The sequence below is a fragment of the Neolamprologus multifasciatus genome, chromosome 17 (genome assembly GCF_963576455.1).
Source record: "Neolamprologus multifasciatus chromosome 17, fNeoMul1.2, whole genome shotgun sequence".
Lineage (NCBI taxonomy): Eukaryota > Metazoa > Chordata > Actinopteri > Cichliformes > Cichlidae > Neolamprologus > Neolamprologus multifasciatus.
This window is the reverse complement of record NC_140455.1, coordinates 35383734-35405062: the sequence shown is the minus strand read 5'-3', so window position 1 is coordinate 35405062 and position 21329 is coordinate 35383734. Positions and strand designations below refer to the sequence as shown.

Genomic DNA, 21329 nt, shown 5'->3' with positions numbered 1-21329 from the left:
TTTATCGATTACGTCGTTGAAGAGAAATTATTCGAGCCATGTTTCTGAAGTAAAAAGAGGCGACGGATGGCCTGGATTGCAGCCATTCAAAGACCAAATATAACGTCCCAGAACATCCAGCTCACAGGTTAGTCTGCTCCAAGCATTTCCACAAAGGTCAGTGTTTTGTAGTAGTTAATACGTCATTTTTCTTAACATAATTGGTGATATAGGTTACAAACAAGTCTGGCGCTGAACAGAAATTGTGTGCTATGCTATCACTAATTGCCCAGTACGATTACAGCGTACAATATTATTGTCACTGCTATATTTCTGTAATGCGAACCAGAAATTATTTCCACTACTAATTAATTACCGTTGAGCTCAAAGGTCCTATTAGTAAACGTTAATGAATGTGTATTTATGAAGACGATTTGTGAGACTCGTAAACTTATGATACGTACGATGGTCTTTCGTTCTACACGGTGCATTTCAAGGTCCTGTACCCATCCGTCGGTAAACTGTACCTGGGCTTGATGCAGTGACCTGAAGTTACTGAACTTCATGAGTGTATGCACTCACTCCAAGAACCGTATCATTATAAATATGAGCGTGGTGAAAGTTGGGCAGCACGCTAACGTATTTTGTCCACTCTGTGTGCTCGTAAGGGTCTAACCCTTTCACTCCTTTGATTTTTTCCTCGTATCTTTTCTTTGCCTTTTCATCAAGTCTGTCTTTGTACGGTCCGGCATTGTTCTCCTTCGTTTTGTACATAACTTTTTTGGGGGGCAAAGAAAAAGCAAGAAGGTATTGGAACCGGAGAATGAACGTTTTGCGGTGCTGCAAATGCTTGCATTTGATGCGGTACTTGGATTGTTTTGCCACGAGTTACCGGCATGCAATGCGCGAAAGTCACGTGGTCTGTCAATCTCTATAGCAATGTTTTAATGTTCTTCGTTATTAAACATTCGCACATGAATAAGTGACGTCATATTCAGTACTTACTTTTGACAGTTCACTTTTCGGCCGCTCCCTTCTGCCGTATTTTGCGGCAAAATTATCCACACCCACCGCCGCGCTATGAATTGTGGGATATATGGGACCACGAAGCGTGCACCGGACCACGCTTGATATTTGGGGAAATCGACAGCGCATTTGGAGTATGCATTGAAAGTACACTTCGAATTGGGACAGCCGTCGTCGCGTGGCGGTGACGTAACCGCACTTAAAATGCGTACTTCAAGCGTGCATACCCCGAATTGGGACACAGCAAAGGTCCTCGCGAGCTTAACGGGTGTGTGAAAAAAATTTTTTTTCTTGTTTTTCTGCGGTCGAAGGGTGAGTATTTTATTCTGAAAGTTAACCATTATATTTCGATAGCAGTAGACGTACTAAAAAAAGAAATAGTAGCCACAGCTGCCTTTAAGCGAAAATATCACAGTTTTGGACTAGCTTGCTTTCATTGTAGGCCAAAGTTTAGCCTCGGGCTAAATGTAAACGTCACCAAATCATTTAAATGACTGACTGCAACTATTCCGGCTCAAGGTGTGGTTTCTCCCTCGCAGTTTAGTGCAGGGCAGGTGACACTGAGTATTTTACATTACACGTCTGGGTTTTTTTTGAGTAAACCCACCTACTACAAGGCAACATTTAAAATTGGTATTACTTGCTAGCCTGGTAGTCATTCAAAGGAGCCGTACTTACTGTAGCTGGCAGAAACCCGGCTCTAAGGCAGATGGAATATAAAGCTTGTGGTTTTGAAGTGTTTTACAACTTATGATAGTGGCACATTCAAAGTTATTCCTCTTGACAGTCTACAGCTTCAGGTCAGATTTTACCTCCTGTGTTTTAGATTTTACCTTCTGGTTACACATCATTTGTAGACTTTTAATAGTTTGTTCTTGGTAAGAGAAATGTCTTGACTTGATGAGTAGCTATTGTGAAGAGGAAACAAATTGACTTCTCCTGCCCTTAGTGTCTCAGCTTTGTGTAATTTGCCCAAATCTTGTCCTGTATGTGTGCATGCATGTGTGTGTAATGTGAAGTGAAGTGAAGAGAGAGAGTGGAAAAGAGGTGGTGTGGCAAGAGGGAGAGAGAGACAGAGAAGTGACACAAATCAATGTGAGCACCCAAACCACCATCACCAGCAGCAGCGGCGGCGGCAGTCTTCCCCCTCTACCGACCTCCATCACCTCCCTGTCTTTCAGTGAGAGAGACCAGTGGAGAACGGGAGTCACAGGAAAGAAGGGCTCCTCAGCAGCGCAGCATCCGGTAAGTCGTTAAAGAGCTAGGGATACCTCCCACCATGCAGTCAAAGTTGCAGAAGCGAAGGCAACAAGAGCAGCCTGGCAGTGCGACTTTGCTCTCCAAGGCTCAGAGCGTGCAGAACAGGGTACACGGTCGTGGATGAGCACCTTTTTAAAATTTTAAACCCCCACCGCACAGCTTCTCTTTGCTTCTTCTGTGACGGCTGCTTCTGTTGCAGCTACAGCACAGAGAAAATATCGCTTGGAAGAGGACAGCGTGAGAGAGCCGCCGCTGGTCCTCCTCCAGTCATATGTTTTAAAAGCCTGCTGGGGATTAGGGATTGGATTGAGGGAGGCTTTTTTCCGCCAATCACCGCCCTGCCTCTCAAAAAGCAGGAGAGGGATGGTGGACGAGCTGAGGAGAGAGAGCGGTAGTTCTCTAATGCTGTAATATTTCTATAGATACTTACATTTTGCCTGTGGCTTTTGTTTTTGTTGACACTGTGGGTCTGTGTGGGATTAACTGGATCTCTTAAGTATCTATTAGCAAGCATGTGGAAAACTTTTTTTAAAGGGCTTATACTGCTTATACTGGATTTAGAAAATTACACGTGCATGAGGTGCACATTTGTGTTTTTCTTTGGTGAACAAAGAAAACTGTTCTGCATTTGCAGGGAATCAGCTTCAGTTGCATCTGTAATTCTTCAAGGTTTTCATCAGAATATTTTGGGTTTATTTTACTTTTTTTATGGCTGCTTCTCATTTCCTAGAAATGAGATGAGAGATGAGATAGCCTTTATTTGTCAGTTGCAGGTCTTTTGCCCACAACCGAGATGACAGACCTTGCCGACCGTACATACAATACACAAACATCACATAGGGGAGACAGGTCAGGCTAGGTAGCGAAGAAAAAGAAACATCGAAATGTGTAACACAAAAGGATAATACAGGAATGCACAGATATCAACACACCATAGCACAATAAACACAGACAAGCAACATGGGAAAGTGTTTCAGTGTGTACATCTGATCTGGGACCGCTGCAATCTTCGGCTGTGCCTCCAGCTGACCCGATGTCCACATCAGAGAAGATGCTATCAGTAATTTTGCTATAACAGAATTAGCTGAGTTTGTCATTTGGTTTGGTTGCCATGTTCGTCTAAATTATGCATCCACTTTAATGGCTTTAATCAAACTCCATAGGCTTGCAGAATGAAGGGCAGCAGGGAAAATAGTTTAGAACAGGACTTGAGCTAATGTCGAAGCTTTCAAATTAGGACAACACGATTATCTACAAGACAGTGATTGAAGGGCATCTTTATTCAGTATTAAAATTGTCTTAATCACAGTGAGATAGCTTGGCTTTCTAGTTTTGGCTGGTTTTGGTTTTTAGTGTTGTTTCACAGCAAGAAGGTCCTGGGCTCAAATCCTGCTCGGGGCCTCTCTGTGGGGAATTTGCATGCTCTCCATGGGTCTGCGTAAGTTCTCACCGGATACTCCCACAGTCCAAACGCATGGATGAGGTGATTCTAAATTTGTCACATGAATGGTTGTCTGTCTCTGTGCATTAGCCTTACAATCGATTGGTGACTTGTCCAGGCTGTATGCCTCTTTTCACCCTATGACAGTTTGGATAGGCTCCAGGCCTCCACAACGCTGAATGGGATAAGCAGATGAAGATCGGTGGAAATTTTATGTTCAGAATAAAACCCTGACCATCAGTAGCGACCTTTTACCACTCTCACTTAAGCCAATAACAAGCAAAATAGTTTTTTGGATAAATAATAAATCCCTGTGAAAATAAGTTGTGGTACACCTAACTTTCATGTGTCTGTGTCTGCATTGTTTTGTAATTTCACCTCCAAAGAGTTACATCACTCCTACAATACTTCACTAACACCATTAGAGGAGTTTGATTCACTGACTGCAAGGTGCCTAAGTCCAAATCATCACCCCACTACCACCATGCTTGATGTTGGTACGAAGTGTTTGTGCTGATTTGCTGTGTTTGGTTTCACCAAATGCATTGCTTTGCTTAATGGGTAAACATCTCCACCTTGGTCCAGAGCGATTTTTCCAGAGCTCTTGTGGTTTGGTCAGATGCAACTTTCCAAACCTAAGTGGTGCTGCCGTGTTATTTTTAGAGGGACAAGGCTTTTCCCTGGCAACCCTTCCAAACAAGCTGTACTTGTTCAGTCTTTTTCTAAATATGTTGTCATGAACTTTAACATATAACATATTAAATGAGGCCTGAGATGTAGCTTTTGGGTTTTTTTTTGCACTTTATCTGTGCCTTAATTGCCTCGGCATCCTGCAGGGTAAAGCCTCCCTTTATTGCATGTGTGCTGTGTCAGTGACTGTGTAATTTTAGGGTCAGCATCTTCCCCTGTCTGTCGTTCTTTAAGAGACTTAAAGAATGAGAGGCGGTAAAAGTCAAAGCTGCTCAGGTGTAAAGAGCTTCTGCCATAAAACAGTGTTCTGTTGGTTCAGGGATTATGCTTCTGTGTGATCTACGTTTTTTTAGCAGACTGCAAAGCTCATTCTTTTACCATCCAGTCTTGTCTGACACTATTAGTATAACTGAGCTACTAAAGATTACTGAGGTAAAACCATTTTTCTCCATTAGCAAGATCTGACTTCATCATCTATAGTACATGACAAATGACGGATAAAGTAGCTGTATTTTTATTTCTGACATATTGCCATCAGAGCTGTGGATTTTATTATTAGGCTATTCTTTTCTGTGCTATTCTGTATTCAGAGTTATCTGCACCCTCTGTGCTTGTTTTATTTGAACAACCAATTGCAGTCATTGCTGAGTGATACTGTATCTGCACCGAATGTGAAGTGTGTCTGCTATTTACAGTCCTACAGTATCAGTTGCTGCTGCGCTCCCAGTTGTTATTGTGGGAGCTTGGCAGCGGTGGATATTGTTATCTGTCCGTAGCATCAGGGATTGGTTTCCGCTCTGTTTTAGACAGTGATGAAAACACAAACATGTACTGTACACAGAAATACACACACGCGCACAGACAGGCACACTGAGTTTGTTTGTTACATTGTTGTGCATGTGTGGCAAAGTGGGTGCATGCATGTCCCCAGGCCCACGGAGCGAGACACATTGTTAGATGCAGGTAAGAGTCAGACGGAGAGAGACATCTGTCAGTCTCTGAATGGTATTTTCCCAATGCGACTGATGAGGTGCTCTTTCTCCCTCGGTCATGGTCCCGCTCTTTCTCTCTCGCACACACACACACGCACACGCACACGGATGTTTGTGCACGAGCATATGAGGTTAGGGCTCAGGTGAAGAAGCTGCACGTTTGAGTGTCACTGATTTAACGGGGTGTTGATCTCGTACAAGACAGGAAGCTGTAAACAAATCCCCCAACATGTGGTGACTTGCTGGAGCATATCCCTCTCTTCTTTCCCTATCAGAGTGTGTTTGTGTGACTTGTAGACTAATGAAATATAACAGCTGAGTGTAAATTGGAACAGACAGCAGACATTTGAAGTGGAGCTTTGTTTGGTTACAGAAATTATTCATTAAACATCTTCCAAGTAACTTCCAGTAAGTGTGTCATCTTTGAATGACTGTCCATATTTTTAGCTCACTGAGAGATATGGCTGTGCAGTAATTGAACTTTGTAGTTCTTAAATGCTTGTGCTATTATCAGTTTGGAGAATACAATAAAAAATTTGGTTAGTTTAAGTTTATAATCTACAAATGTGGTTAATGGGGTTTGTGCAATGCATCTTATTTCCCTAAACATCACTTTAGCCAATTTATAAATTTGGCCAAAATGAAAATAATAAACACATGCAATGAAAGTTTAATGATCTTCAATTTGATAGTGCATAAAAATCTGAGCATCACCACCTCCCAGCCCTGCCCAGTACTGGGTGGATTTTATGATGAATTGTACAAATAGGGACAGTCACTGTCTGATCCATGTCAGGTTGAAGGTTGTTTGAAGGTAGGGCTGTTCGATATAACGATATATATCGGATGACGATATGAAAACGTCTATCGTTTCATTTTACGCTATCGTTTGTTTTGTGGTGTCGCAAAATAAACTGTTTACGGCAATATTTTTTTTTTTGATGGTCACTGTAGTGGGTATATTAATTTCTTGAAGTTCTCTTTTTCTCTTATATTTTTAATAACCACACTACAGACGAATAAGCAACTGTTTTTACTCTTTGTCGTTAGCAACAACGATGGTAAACACAGCATGTTGCTCCGCCGTCCGCTTGTTTATTTTTCACATAAGCCTTTCACAATAAAGCTGAAGATCCTGTTGAGATTTTTCAAAATAAACTGAAATAATGACAAACAGGCCAGTCAAAACAAATTGAGGACCTTGCTCCTAAACATGGGGCTACCTCTGTAGCATGGACATGGTTTGGTTATGAAAAGTCTGACACCAATCAGAAAACTGTACTATGCAAATTAGGCAGGAAACTGGTCCCTACCTCAGAATCAAACACGGGAAACCTTTTCTACCACCTACGTAAGAATCACGCGAAAGAGTATGGAGAGAGTTTATGGATGAGATACAAAAAAAGACCCGTCAGGTGCTCCAAATAAAGCTTAGACTCAAACGTTACAACAGGCTTTTCCCCGCAGCACGCCGTGTAATAAATCCTCACAAAGAAAACGGCGGCCGTTAAGTTTAATGTTTAATGCATCGGTCAAAACACTCGACTCCAGGTACACGACGCCCAGCTGAAAACACTTCACGCAAGTCCAGTTGCTCGAGATTCACAGAATTTATAGAAACGTAAAATGTTTGTGATATATATTGTTGTCAGGACGATAAATGTTTATATTGGGATATGAGGTTTTGGTCATATTGCACAGCCCTATTTGAAGGCTTCATAAATTTGTAAGAAAAAGTGAGCCTATGAATTCAAACAGTAAGAACATGTTGAGCAGCTGAACAATTTGTTTAAATAAATGTAATTTTTTCAGTTGCCAACAGTAGTTGTGTTGCCGTTAAGGTATTTTTCTGGTGACTAAATTACTAGAAGATTAAAGGTGAAATGGCAAAAATATCCCAAATGTAAAATGAATCCCAATTTAAAGAAAAGAAAAGTTGATTGTTTTAAAAGTCAGAAAACAGTGGCTTCATAGTCTGGTGATCAGCGCATTTGGCTAATATGCCAATGAACCTAGGATAAATTCCTTGGAGGGTTACATCAGGAAGGGCTACTGGTGTAAAAGTCTCCCACATCAAACAAAGCAACCAAAATAGGTTTAGTTTTTTAAAAATCAGAAAACCGTGAAAATTTAGAACAGTTTAATGAGAATAAGAATGAAATGAGAATTCTCTTGGGAGAATAAGACACATCAGCAGAACATTGAGAACTACCAAAATGATGACGTAGTCAGGCTGGGGGAACGGTAATGCGAAAAGCAGAGATAGCAGCAGTGAAGGAGTCGTCCACAAATGATGAGGAAAATAATATATATACTGTGGGCAGCATGACCAAGTAAGGTAACAGTGATGTTGACAGTGCAGAGTTAGATATGTTCTGTTTTACTTGTGTTCTACCACAGAAGGGAGGTAGGGTTGCCCCAAAGGCAATAAAAATATCATCTGATATATGGAAATATTGGATTTTTAGATCGCCAGATATCTGCATTGATATGAGATATCAGTCAAGCTCTTATTTGTTAGAATTTTTTTTAAATGCCCAGCAATTTGTGATTTTTACTGTGAGTTTGCCAGCTAACTTTCTTTTTTTCCCCCTCTGACATTGATTTGATTGTGTCTTCATTGCTTTATTTATTATTATTATCACTATTTTTTATATTGAGAGTTAAGTTTTATCATTGGCCTTCTCAGTGAACCTCAAACAAGTCCACCTTTGCAGACTGAATCTCTGTGTTTTTCGCTTTAGCTGATGTTTCTGTTTTCTCTCTCAAACAGATGTCTTTTTTATGTATATGTAGGCTTTGAATACGGTTGAGGAGTGTGCTGCCAAGACATATAAATTATTAGAGTAATGGGCTTAAGTGACTTGTCCTACCAGCATCTCAGTCCAGCATGTAGACATACAAAGGCTTAGAGAGATACATAAGCCAAGAATAAAAAATTAGGATGGCAGCGAAATATGCCCCTCCTTACTCCCCACCGGTCTTTCTTTTTTCCAAGGTCAAGATTAAAATTCAAACTTCCGTCTTATCTGCTCCTCTCAGCTACCTCCTATGTTTTTATTTTTTATTAAAAGCATAAAATGATCCATTGTTATTATTAAAGTGAGAAATGTGTTGTGTACTTTTGTTCCCAGTGGAGCAATTATAATATTTGACTTTAAAAGATGAAACGGAAAGGGACAGTCGAACACATGATCTGTGGAGGTGTGTGGAATGAAATGGAAGACATGTTTGAAGCAGAAAAGGAGAGGAAGGGAGGAGAGTCAGACTGTTAGCTCATTCCATGAGCTTAGAAATATCTTTGGGGGGTTTTCGGTGGCACTTACGGTGTCTGTGTGTGTTTGTGAAGGTTGGTCATTGTTCACGAAGTAGACCAGAAAACCACTTAGATTTCATTTATCTGTCATTTATGGCCTTGGGAGCTTCAGTTATGATTGAATTTCAACTTTTAACATTTGTTTGGCATAATTATATCAAAGTTTTGTACTTTACATCACTGACATAGCAAATATATTTTGATTGTTTTTTGCTGTCTTTTGCTGTTTGCTTGTCTTGTTTCTATGGACCAGGAGACCAGACTAGATAGATTGTACTAATCAATCAATCTTGCTCAATGTGGAGCAGAGACAGATTATGGGGTTGTTCTGTTTTGGGAATCAACACCATCAATAAAATTTTTTTAACCCTTTTTTAAAGTCATTGAGCAGATCTCTGAAGACCCCTTAAGGGCATTAGGATGATATCCACCCTTCTTCCAATAAATGATAATCTAGTTGGCAAATGTTAAAATCTTATAGTAGAAACTGTAAGGCACATATTAAAGAGTTTTTAGGCATTTTACACTTTACTATAATTTGTTTTAAAATAAAAACTGGGCAAATGTTAACGTTTTATATTGTTTTATTTCTTTAGCTGATGCACTTGAAGGATTAAGAATTACTATACACTAGGTCAGTTTTTGCTGTTTGTAAGTGACCTTAGATTTGACTTACTGTAGTGCTGTTTCACTGGCAACAACTGTGAAGTGGTGCATAAACTCGGTCTCGTCATCCATCTTTTCCTTACAGCTACCTTTTATATTTAAGTGCACCATTACATGCAGAATCAACTTTATATGCACAACTCATCCATCCTGAGCAAAGTTAGCTTAAAGAAAGAGGAGCTAAAGCCAAGTGCAAGAAAAACAGGAGTTATTTTGAAATGTCACTCATGCAAAGTAAGCTAGTTGCGCCGAAGAATAAAAATATGGAACTGAAACCGGGTAGAAGATCCCCTGCAACTAGTTTCTGCAGACACTTATTCAGAAGGTCAAGCAACTCTCACCCCTTCAAAAAAAAAAACAAAAAAAAAAAACCGAAATCCAGAAATATACTAAACAAAAACCAACAAAAAGAAGTACACCTCTTGAGGCCTTCCTAACGAACCGAAGTCCAATTCGGACAGAGGGCGCCTATTTCCAAAGTTTTTTTTTCCACTCTCCTGTTCCTTTGTGCATCAAACTCTTCAAAAAAAAAAAGGGGGGGAAGAAAAACATAACAAGCTTCTTTCATGGATCAAACGAGAGCGGCAGTACACATTGTGCCAAAGCTGGATAAAAAAAAAAAAGGGAGAGAGTGAGGGAGAACTACCTTATTATTGTTATCAAAGTAAAGCCAGCTCCTCTCCTGCTGCTCTTGTGGGACCTCTCTTACTCTCTCTGCTTGTAGACCCAGGGGGAATCCAAACATGACCCGCATACACACACCCCTCCTCCTGGAACACACACACACGCACACACACGGGCCTGTCTTGCTGTACGTCGTTTCATTTGTGAAATTAGTCCATTCTCTCTGACCCCGTCTTTTCATCAGGAGCGTTGGTGCATATTTTAGTCCCTTTCCTGCGCTTGTTTTACTAATTGGTGGCTATACTTTGCCCAACACTGATATCCTTTGATCATCTCAGATCATTACGTTTACCTCATTAATTTGCTCAATGTGATTTTTCTCCCCCCCAAAAATTTAAGAGTCCGTGCAAAATTGGATTAATAATAGATCATATGAGCCAAGAGAAAGTGTAATTCCTTTGTGATTTCTCTTGCTCTTTTCTTCCCCTCTTTCTTTCCTTCTGATTATTCGTTGTCCTGTCGCACGCAGGCTAGCGTGAGAGGAAAAGGTCAGTATTTTGGAGAAAGTGCTGAGATGAGCAGATCAATGCAATCTCTGTTAAGTAGAGAGCAGGAATTGGAACATCAGGGCTTTTTTAGCCTAGCTTAGCATGACAGGAAAAATATCTGCCCAGATTTGCATATACCAGAAACAGGCGGAATCCAAAAGGACCTTGACTTTATTATAAGTATTTGTGAAAGTTTTGTGACTCAGTTTACAAAAATAAGTTTTTATTGGTTTTCTTGGTGGCTGAAAGCATGGTCTTTTGCTCCACTGTAATTCAGAGCCTGTTTTATTCTATCATGTTATCTCATTATCTAGCTAGGCCCCCCACTACCACTACCACTAAACATGGCAAAACATCAGAAGATGAAAAATGATGAAAGGGGTAAGAAAGCTCTTTTGCCATGCGCCATGGGTGGTAATTGTCGTGGGGGTATAGTAAGGGTCATTCCATCCGGGACATGAAGAAGGGCACCCGTGCTGGATCGCTTTTTATTATTTGTTGATCTCCTGATTATTTTACTGATCATTTTTATTAGGAAATAAAATTAACCCTGTATTTCAGACTAAGACTGAGCTGACCATGATGGAGTTGGAGCTAATACACTTTGAACAACAGTTACCACAGCAGAAATCACTGCAGGGTAAAAAGATGGAAGACTTTGGAAGCAACTGAGTTAATTTGAATTAGCCAGAACTACTGGCTCTTAGGCTAGCATTACCACTAGGAAGAGGCTAGGTACAGTCACAGCCTGTTACATATTGCATGTTATTTGAAAGAAACATCTTTGCACAAGTCAGTATTTCATGTTTATATTGAGTTCCATTTTTACATGATATATTTCTACCAGATATAGCTATTTACACTTGGTTGCACTTCCTAAGAGGTTGCATCACATGCAAATGAGACTATCACAGAAGTGTGTATGCATGAATGTAAACTGATAATCACCAGTCTTGATTGATCCACTTAAAATAGATAAATTAATTCCCCTCAGTTAGTCAATTTTCCATTATTTATCTAGTCAGTTTCTCAAGAAATTATTATGTCTGTAGACTATAAGTACCTCAGTGCAGTTTTCAGAATGTTTCAGGTAGATTTGTGCCTCATCATCCGTGACAATACCAGTATAAATATTTATACCGTTTAAACAAGTGTCATATCTTGAAGCAATGATGTAGGGAAGTCATGCATTGACGTTCCCCTGCGTTTACAGCAGTGGTACAATCTCAGAAATATGAGAGCAAAAATAGCATCTCAGCCTCTGATAAAGATTTCATGCATAAAAAGGGGAGCAACCTCCAACAAAGAACAGTATTTTGCAAAATACGCGACTAAACATTACCTGCTAAAGGCAGGAACAACAAACATGTTTCACCACTTGAGGCAAAAACACACTGTCAACGAGGAGGAGATGCTGGAAGCTGGTGATGTGTGACCCAAGAGTAGATAACCAAGCACTGCCAACCAAGCAACTGATAGGTACACTTAATATGGCAGGAAGATTGATTGATTGATTGATCATACTTCATTCATCCCGAGGGAAATTGGGTTAAGGCTGCCAGCCGTGCCGGCGCCATGAGATTACACAGAGGACAGAAATTGTGCATGAAGCTACACGGTGGAAAAAACGTTTTAAGCAACTGGTTTAAAAACTTGACTAAATATGCATCATCCAGGTAGAAAATATTTGTCAATTTCAGCTGAAGAGTTACAAGGTGAAGTTACTTTACTTAATTGTTAGTGTTCAGCAGCTTTTTCATTTTAAGGGAAAAACTACCATGGGTACTTTTGTACTTATATTTGACTTGTACTGTGTTACTATTATTGCACTCTAATATTGGTGCTGGTGCTGGCACCTTGCTCCAGTAGATTCAGATTAACTTCAAATTAGTTAGTCTGTCATCAATGACAGTGTGTGTATGTATGTATATCTATTAGGGCTGCACGATTTTGCATAAAATGAGAATCACGACTTTTTGGTTAGAATTGAGATCACGATTCTCTCATGATTTTCTTTTCCAATATAAATATTTATTGCACTTATTAACTGCACATCAACTTTGTAACAGTTGAGACTGAACATAAAAACAATAAATGAACATAAAAACAACAAATGTCTCACATTTTGTCGTTGCCGCAAAATGTTGTACTGCTTGTAGTTCCGTCTCCACCGTTGCTCGACACTGCGTGTATAGAGCAGGTAGTGCAACACTTGAAAAATAGTTGCGGGGCGGCACTGTGTAGCGTTTGTCTAGGGTGTTGATCATTCTTCTAAATCAGTGTTGATGGGAGCCATATATTTAGCCAGGTGATAAGTAATAGCCTCCGTAATTTCTTTGTGCCTGCGGGAGTTTGACGGGTATGGGGAAGCGCTGTATAAGGTTCCCGTTATTGATGTTTGGGTGGTTGACCGGGACGGATTTTCTCCAGTCACTTTCTTGGCCTTTACAGCTTCATCATGTCTCACGTGCTCTCTGTTGTTTTTTCCCTGCCAGCTGGCTTCTGTATCACGTGGTATAAGGCTCCGCCCTTGTCATTTGTTTTCATGCATATTATGTCCGGATCAAAATGCGGTACAATCGTCATCTTTTTTCTTCTTCTTTTTTTTTAAATCGTTGTCATTTGGAAATGAGATCGCACATAAGTATGAACTGAGATCGTGATTTTCTAACGATTAATTGTGCAACCCTAATATCTATCTATTAGGGGTGCAACGATACACAAAATTCACGGTTCGGTTCGGTTCGATACTTTGGTGTCACGGTTCGATATTTTTTCGATACAAAAAAAATGTTCATGCCTTTTAATTTGTCATTTATTAAAATTCTAAATATATATTTTAACTCAAAAGTATAGTTTTTAAATTTAATGTTGCTGAAACAACAAAGTAATAAAAAAATTAATATCTGATTGAGGAATCACTCATCTTTGGAAAAGAGAGTTTATTACAGAGAAATGGCTCTTTCCAAAATAAAAGCTATACTATACGCTTCTTCTGGGCTATATTCTCAGCAGCATATTAAACATATCAGGTCCCCATAAGGAGAATCATGTGCTAACGGCTGTCTAAATGACTCGGGTAAAGTTTGTAGCATGCATGCTTGTTGTTTTTGTCTGCTTCCACTTGTCTTTGCACTAGGATGATGTCGGCGTAAATGTGCAGTCATATTCGTTGTGTTCCCACTAGTGCTGTCAGCGTTAATCTGAAATGACGTTAATGCCACAACACGCCAAATCTCCGTTAACAAGCTACCGCGGATCGCCCCGTGCGTGGGGCTGGACGGCGTCAACACGTTAACGAGCTAACTGCGCTAACGCAGTAGTTCCCACCAATGTAATTGAGCATTGCTGGCACATCCAACATACTGTTTTACTTTTGTCCATGACATGCTTACCTTCAGGGTCACATGTCACATGAAAACCAAAATAGTTCCAAACGCCAGATCTGAATTAGGGTGGGGGAGGTTCAAGTTGCCATGTTGCAACGAGCTTAACTTCTGTCTGCTAGCTTGCCCTGTGCTCAGTGAATCTGTGTTCGACTACTCCGCCTAGGCTGCACTGTCGAGCGCAGATCCACTGAGCGCTCAATAAATAAAATAAATTAAAAATTTTGTATTGTTCGATACATATGCATACCGAACCGAAAGCACTGTATCGAACGGTTCAATTTCGATACAAGTATCGTTGCACCCCTACTATCTATCTATCTCTATCTATAGAGATAGATAGATATATTATATAGAAAAAAAGACTAAAAAAATACCCTTGATTTTATTTATATTACTACATGATGACTGCTTACAAGCTGTAATCACTAATAAAACCATCATTTTTTTTCTTTATTCTCAAAAATGTAATTATCACAAATTACCTTGAAACATTGTGGCACAATTCTGAGGCCACCCCTAGTTTCATGTACTCTTAAGTACATTCTTAGGGTTTGGATATTAGCCTAACTAAATGTTTCCCCGTCTGTGCTCTTTAAATTGTAATCTGCTAAGCATGTCGTTACTCCTCACTTATTAATGGATCTTATCTAATTTTTCGACAAAGATAACGAATAAGCACTTCTCCAGAATTATGAGCTGTTCATTTTAAGTTCAACAAGCATGGTTTTCATTTAAGCTTGCACATTCATACATAAAAACGCCACACAGGTAAGATAGGAACATCCTCCTTCGCATTATTTTTTTCCACTTTATGCTTCACTTAGAGCAGTTCAAACGTACATTAGATGTAAGAGAGACATTGTACGTGTGTCAGGTGTAGAATCATACTTTATTTACACTCACCAGTTGCAATTCTAAAAGCTGTCAGAACTTCCTGTATCACAGTTCTTCCTGTATTTCATCCCCTTTCCAGCATCAATTTCTCATCTAAAGATACTCCTCCCCAAACAACAGCCTGTTGTCTACACTTTTTTTTCCTTGACAGCTTCATTGTCAACAGATCCTACTCCAAATTGTATTGCATATAAAGACGTGTATCTCCCTCTTTTCTCTTCACTCTTACTCTTGTTCTCTTTGGAGAAGATTACATCTCACATCCTTCTGTCTACAGGCGTTGCTTGGCATTGTGCTGCGTTTCTCTCTTGTTGTCACATTGAGCTCTGCGCCCTCCTATTATCATATAGATAAGTGAATGTTTGTGTTGCGGTAAGACTGGGAAGCGCTACTCTAATGTAGTGTATTGTGTGCGTTGTTAAAATTGGCCTCTATTGCTTCTGCCTTTCAAGCGGCCGATTTCTCTGTTGTTATAGTTGTAAACATAAACGTGTGAGATTGTGAAACTTTTGTGAGTCGTGTGTGAGGAAGATGATGTTTGCTGTGTGTTTTTCTGTAACTTGTTTTTGTGATGTCAGAGAGGCAGTTTTTCCTTGTGTACAATTTATGCCTAGAGAAAGTGTGCGATGGTAGAAAACTGATCAAAAGTCTCAAACCACCCCTAATTTCTTTATATTTCACTGCTAAAAAGGGGGAATATGTGCAAGGATTTATTAAAATGTGCAAACATAAACAGAACAGCATATATAGCTTTTGCCTCCTGACAGTAAGTCTGTGGATGTTTGTTTCCAGTGAGTGTTGGTTTTCCCGAGGTCTGCAGTTTGTCACGATTCTGTTCATAATTTTTATGGGTGGAATATCTGTGCCAGGTGGTAGAGAGTCTCCACTTTGGTGGCCTAAGATTTCATCTTTGCTTTTTTGCAGATGACGCAAATAGCTGGAAGCAGTCAGTTATGTCTGATGGAGATTTGAACCAGAAACCATTACTTCAAAAGACCAGTTGCCACTGATTTTTAGCCCAGTTCTTATGTAATTTGACCTCAAATTACCTCAAACATTTCTCCTTGTTTCACTTCCTTAAGAATGGCGCTTCATTCAACAGTGGATGGGTCGACTGAAGCCTCTGCATTGTGTGTGATATTTAAAGATGCAGACAAAGCGGAAGTGTGTGATGACATTCCATGTTGCATTTCATTTTACAGACAAATCTGTAAAGACACATTATGAAAAAAATGTAAAATCTCCTACATCGCTCAGGATGCAAACAGTCTTTGGGTGTCACTTGTTTGTGTGCGTGTGACATGTATTGTGGTTATGTGTATAAAATGAAAGCAGGAATACTTAAGTCTCACAACTTTATTCTGCCAAGCCCTGAACACTTAGGCACATGTCTGTGGCATTCCTGAAATAAAAAGCTCCTTTAGCATGATTGCAGCAGTTAAATAAGACTGTCTCTATGTTGGGTTAGTTAGACCCAGTCAGTAGTCAGGTCCAGCATCATTCAGACTGTAGTCTAGCTCAGCTCAGTTAAGTTCAGTCACACTTAGGAGAACAACATGAAATCGACCACAGGAGCTGCAGGCCATGATTTGATGACTCCGAGATGGAGGGAGACAATATGTTCCATTTTCAGACCCAGGTGTGCGTGTATGTACCCTCATATGTTCAGTGTATCCATACTGCGCTCCTCAGGGATTTTGAATCTGCTGTGATGTTGACAAGCAACGTAACAGAAACTATTTACTTCTAGTCCAATTTAACGATTGACAGTTTGGAAAGGAACAGCTTTGTGTGTTAGATTTCAGTGTTACCATTTATAATGTGGTGGAGTTAAAATATACATACACCTGTTCATTTTTTTTGACTTTCTAAAAAGCCATTTGTCTGACTTTTGACCTTGCTGTTACACAACATCTTCATATCATGGACTAATTTAAGGTGCATCCTTTTTGTCATCAGCAATTTTTATTTATTTCATTTTAAACTTCAATAACAGAACTTAAGGATAACTACATAAATAAGTAGTTTAAAAAACAAACAAACAACAACAAAAAAACCCCCCCAAAAAAACAAAACAAAGGAAAGTTATCCTATTCTTCGCACACCAATCCCCACACCACCACTCTGTCATTACTCTTCTGTTCTTCAAGTTACAGAAAGCCAGCTTGTAAAGGGCGACCAAATACAATCATATTGATGCAATTTGTCTAATAAACCATAAGTCACTTTTTCGTAAGACGGCAACTTAGCCATTGTCTTTAGCCACTCTTCATAGGGAGGGGGGTTCTTTTTCCGCCAATGTCTTAGCAGGACCCGTTTGGCCGTAGTAAGAGCCAGAATAATCCATCTTTTTGTATAACTGGAAAAATCTCCATCAGAAAGTTCTGTGGTTAAACCAAGTATGGACAGTTTTGGTGAGATACCAAATCTCCTTTTTAGAACACTGAAAATTACCTCCATTATATTTTCCCACCAATCCCGAAGTGCCGAACAGCTCCATAAGATATGTAAAATCGAAGCATTTTGACCATCACATCTCCAACATTCGTCCGTAGGGGCCAGGTTCCATTTATACAATTGTTGCGGTGTTCGATGCCACTTAAGGTGCATCCTACTGAAAATATTCAAATTTTAGCACATGCAAATTTTTACCTGACACAGTGTTCAATCCATGAGCATTTTCACTGTTGTCTTGAGTGAATGTCCTGTTCTCACCGTTATTATAAAAGTAGTGAAAAATTATTATAATCCAGTTTCTGTGATTTTGAAGAAAAACAGTCAAATGAATGAAAGCTGACAAGATGTTATGTGCTGTAGAAACAGTAATGGCACTAATAGCTGATGTTTAATAGACTGTGTGGTGGAGTTAGATGTGCAGTTTTCTTTGAAATGTTTTGCCTGTTTGGATTTGTGTCTGTGTGCGTTTTAACTGTCCGCATCTCCACCTGTTATCCCCTTACAGACTTGCATTGCTGTCTTACTTTATGTTTAGGGAATACTTAGTAGTGGGTCACAGTAAAAAAAAGAAAAGAAAAAAAAAAGTGTGCTTCCTTGTTTACGTATGTTTGTGTGTCTGAAGCAGTGAATGTGCCAGCCGAGCACAGCTTCCCTCTGATCCAGTTCTACCTCACGCACAGAAAAACACACACATCCTCCCTCCTTCATGCGTTCTTCCACTTTCAGCATCCTTCCCTTTCTTATGGAAAAGAGCCAATTAGACTTGTGTCTGTTTGTTTTAAACAAAATGGCTTTTAATTAGCGCGATCAAAAAGGCTTCTTTCTGCAGGCCCCAGGATCCACTTTGTAGTTCCCCCTCCAGATCGCGCATGGGTTTGATGCCACCTGATAGGACGCCAAGACAATTTGAACACTTTTATAATGAATACACACATGCGCACACACACTCTTTATCACTTTGTCTCCATCTATCGCTTGTTGTCTCTTAAAGTCTTTTGGTCTTTTGTTTTATTGCCTACATCCTCTTAATTCTTCCTGTGTTGCTCCTTTCTTCTCGTTTGTCCTTTCTGTCTCTGATGTGTGTGGTTTTATTGGTGTGGGCCAGTGTTCCTGCTTCACATGAACCGTTGCTATCTCCCTCTTTCCTCTTTTTACTTCGTTCATGTTGCAGATCAGTTTGTTAGTTTTAATAATATTCCATATCTGTACTAAAATAGTCATTATCTAGCGTTGGATTGATTTTCAGTTGATGTTGATAGACATGGATTCAGAGTTTCTGACTTTTTTGTTTGGGCCTTGAACTTGATGACTTCAATCATAACTTGTTTTGTTATTCTCTCCTGGCTCAGCACCTGCAGTTTCACTCAGTTGATAATAATGGTGTAAAATAATTCACTATTTCTGTCAGTTAATCTTCTGAACATTTTGGTTCACACAGAAATATGTAAACAGTTATTACATTGATAGCACAGATAGTTGGTGCATATATGTCCAGACCCGAGGGTATAGAAGCCCTGACTTTGCTGATCCACTGACCTTTAATTTAGGCAAGTGACAACATCAAATCAAAATGTTACTTCTTGGTTTGCCGTCCAAACTTTATGCTTTGTTTAAAATTGTAAACAACAGGGCTCTCTCCAAGTCAGAGTTTTGCTAATCCGGTTTAATTTGTTAGTCTTTGATAAAAGAGGGTTGATATATTTTAATATTTGAAATTTGCTTTAAAGTTCTAGATGCTCCTGTGTCTTACTGTCTGCTTAGCTACTAGCCTGTAGTATTCAGAGCAACTCTTCAGCAGTCATAGAGAAGAAAGGAATTGCAGTAATATTGCATGAGCCAGTATACCGTATCAGTAACCGTTTTTTGAGGCAATAATAACGATGTATAACAATTGTTGGAGTTAAGCTTATCTGTATGCAAATACTTTCAGTCACAGACATGTGCATCAACAAATTTCTGACTGTAGCAGCTACTGCTAACAAGAGCGTCACTACTCAGATTTCAAACTTCTTTCATCAGCACACCATGGGTGCAGCACATTGTTATGCAAATTCCTCCAATAAGGAGCGAAATCCAGAATCTTGAACTGATACCTCAAAGTTTCATCTCTCAGGGGGCAACAAAAGTAAACGATCTACATTGTTAGCATCAGCATGTTAGCGTTAACCATGAATATTTATCATGAAGCATTGTTGTGTAAGTAGAGCATCCATGTGCTGCTGCCATGGATGCTTGAAAGTCACAGCGTTGTACCCATGTCCTTTAGTATTGTCACGATATGATGAATCTAGTAGTCTATACCAGTACGAGCTGAATTATGTGATTCTTGATACCAGATACCAAAACAAAATACCTGTCCAGTTTAGTTAAACATGGATGGAGGTCCTTTTAGGTACTTGGCACATTGGAAGAATTTCCTCCCTTGCCCTGAAAAGCATGATACCACCATCTTTTGCAAACACCCCCCCCCCCCCCCCCCCCCACACACACACACAAACAATTTGTTGTCCAACAAACGGAAAGCTCCTCCATAGCTGACCTTTACTGTCTGTCTTGTAAATGAGGTGGAGCAGCGCTATCATGGCAACTGCACGTAGGTCACTCTCTTCCACTGTCTTGTTTTCTTATTTTGTTCCTGTGCATGTGGACTATGACTGGGCAATTAATTGAAAATTAACCGATCAGCGTAGTCTTTCCCATTTGAGTTTAGTTTTTTTCTTTTTAAATTCTGTTGGTACGCCCCTGCGGTATGTACAGAGTGTGCTATCACGTTATTATGGCCCATCAAGTATGGAACATAGAAGCATCACGGAGGTGGTACTTAATTTGAATTCTGATATTTAATGGTATCTTAACTATCAGTTCTGGTGACACCTCTAATGTCACCCTACAGCTCCAACATTGGAATTCCTTATTAAGTGAGATTAAATAGGTGTCTATGTAAATGTGTCTATGTATGCATGTGGTACAGTCTTTGCATCTGTGGTTATATATACTCTTTACGATTTGTTGGTAGCTTTGGTAGTGTAGTGGTACTATCCTGCCATCCTGACCACACTGCACATTACTGTATGTTTGTGCATTTGTCCGATTCTTAGTGTGCCAGGTGATGTCCACTGTATAGTTGGTCTGTTGCTGACAGTGGCTGCAGGGAGTAAACATATTACCCAATCAGCTCACCACTGCTCAGTTCACCATAATTGACGTGTGTGTGTATGCTTGTCTGTGTTTGTGTGTATTTGAGCTGAAATGGGTTCAACTGACAGCTGTCAGATCACTTGACTCAATCGTGAGCTTCACTGTATTGCTGTTATTCACATATTCTGACATGCACACACCAAAGTAGCACCAACTCTATCCAGTAATGTGGAAACATTATCGCCTTATGCACACTGTATAGTGGATTGAGAATTAGCGTTGTTTTATTATTCACTGTTGCAGGAGGTCTATTCATTTATCAGTTACAGTTAAACTAAAATGAACTTAGAAAGTCTGTAGATTACAGTGCCCACAGTTGGAATTGAACTGTGAGGGTCTTGCATGGTCATATAACAGCAACTTGTCAATCACAAGGTGAGGCCACCTTCTGCTTTATTATTAAACTCGACACTTTAAAGAAAGGATGTTATAAACAGTAAGACCAAAAGGATTGCTCTGCTTACTCATAAGAAGTAAATTAAGTTTAAGGCACATCTGCAATGGGTTGATTTTCCAGACTTAAAATCTACACTTCCTTGTTTTATATAATCTTTAGTACAAAAAGAACATCTGAAAAATATCATACATATCATTTTTCTCCATAAAGGAGTGAGCCAACACAATGAAATACATAACTACTTGTATAGTTAGTTATACATGCTTCAAGGTGGGCATCTTAAAAATCTATATACATGTACATAACAAACAAATGGTAATAAAAAATAATTAACGTACAAGAAATGAATATGCACGAGCAAGCTCTGCTGTGAAAAACATTGAACATTATATACTACTAATGTATAACACTTGATAAAGCATTTATAATTTCTTTATGACTGCTCTGTGTTA

General features: G+C 39.5%; 1 long non-coding RNA gene across 1 annotated transcript; it reads left to right on the top strand.

Annotated features, from left to right (window-relative positions):
• Positions 1–913: 913 nt before the first annotated feature.
• LOC146499759 (uncharacterized) lies at positions 914–19147 on the top strand. Its single transcript, XR_014870202.1, has 2 exons — positions 914–1317; positions 2025–19147. It is a non-coding gene; the product is annotated as an uncharacterized LOC146499759 (long non-coding RNA).
• The last annotated feature ends 2182 nt before the right edge of the window (positions 19148–21329 follow it).